We start from the raw sequence: 1,579 nt of genomic DNA, 5'->3' as shown, positions 1-1,579 counted from the left end.
GTAAGCTAACATTTAGGTGGTGAGTTGAAAATGTAGAGAGAAAGAAAATATACTATTGAATTAAAGGCGTTCAACTATATGGTCTTTTAGAAATTTTTATGGACATATATGTAGAGTAGGGTACAGAGTCACTATCCATTGACACTTAATAGAATGACAATCAGCATGAGACTATAGTAATTCAACTGATAAATTAAAAGCATCATTTATTCGCTTTACAAACTACCAATATTTCGCTGTACAAATCGTTAGTGAATGATTTTAGTTCGATAGTCCACAGGCCAATGTAGACCGCCATAGTAAAGTTAGAAAAATCAATGGGAAGGTTCAAACAAACAATACCAAGGGAATTCAAACTTCACCCCATTGCACAAGCAAGTGGCTATTTGGGCTCAGTAACAAACGGTACTGGGTTCGAGTCCTAGGGAGAACATGAACTCTGAGATGCAAGTACATCCAGCTGACGTGTCCCAAGTAGAACGAAACGCGCGTCCTGGATTCCACTGCTAGCCACTGTCCATCTTTGCTTATAATTTTCATGATTACTTAGGTAAAAGTTTAGTGTATCTTAGGATAAACGATAAAACTTTATTCTACAAAGAATCAAAATTTTAATTTAGAATTGTACTTATTATTATTATAACTTTTGTAAGTATTGGTCTAGCTTCAATTTATGTAATCCATCTTCAGTGTGCTTTTGATCAATGTATTTAGATCGGTGATTAAGTTCTAGGTTCTCCAAATTACTATTACAATTCTAGTAATGTATTAAAATGTTATACCGACTTTTTTGTTTGCTTTCGGTAATTTCGTCGATATTGAAATGATTTACTTGAGAAAATTTTAGAATATATTTTCCAAGTTTACTTAATTGTATTATAGTGAAAGAGAACACAGATAAGAACAACCGGTTATACATAGCACAAAATTACAGAGTTACTTGATAAAATAGAAAAACCATACTCCAACACTTCATTTGCAAAATTTTCATTAGTTGTTTCAGACTTCGTTGTTCATACATTCTCATAGCAATTGCTTTCTGTTCCCGTTCTTTCCTTGTCGATCTTCTCAACCTTCTACCAGACGTTCTATTTCTGGCTAGCGTTATATACTTCTTATATCAACATAAGTGGTACACACCACATTCTGTATTATATATTCACTCTCAGGGTCTTAGTGATTTCATTATTAGTTAAATGCAGAGATGAATACGTTTACTTTAGTGTAGAGATTGTTATCAGGACTTCTTAGAGTTATATTGCCAGACATCAGTAGTATCATATCAGTTATCTTCAATATACGCTAAACTATCTCACGTCTAATTTAAGCTACTATTAATCAGTTCTGTTGAATTAAGATGTGAACACTTGTAAGTGTTAGTTTACTATCGAATAAGTGTTTTAGAATTTATTTCTAACTGTACATTATACATAGAGAACATTCAGGGTGACCATATATATAAATGATAAACAGTTTTAAAACTTCGTATATTAATTATGTTCATCGTCCAGATTTGTTCATAACTTTAAGTAAACTTACTTTAGGTAAATATAAACCTATGTTGAGGACTACGGTCTGT

Source organism: Schistosoma mansoni, chromosome W, assembly GCF_000237925.1.
Source record: "Schistosoma mansoni strain Puerto Rico chromosome W, complete genome".
NCBI classification, from domain to species: Eukaryota; Metazoa; Platyhelminthes; class Trematoda; order Strigeidida; family Schistosomatidae; genus Schistosoma; species Schistosoma mansoni.
The sequence above is the reverse complement of the archived record's forward strand: the minus strand, read 5'-3'. Positions refer to the sequence as shown.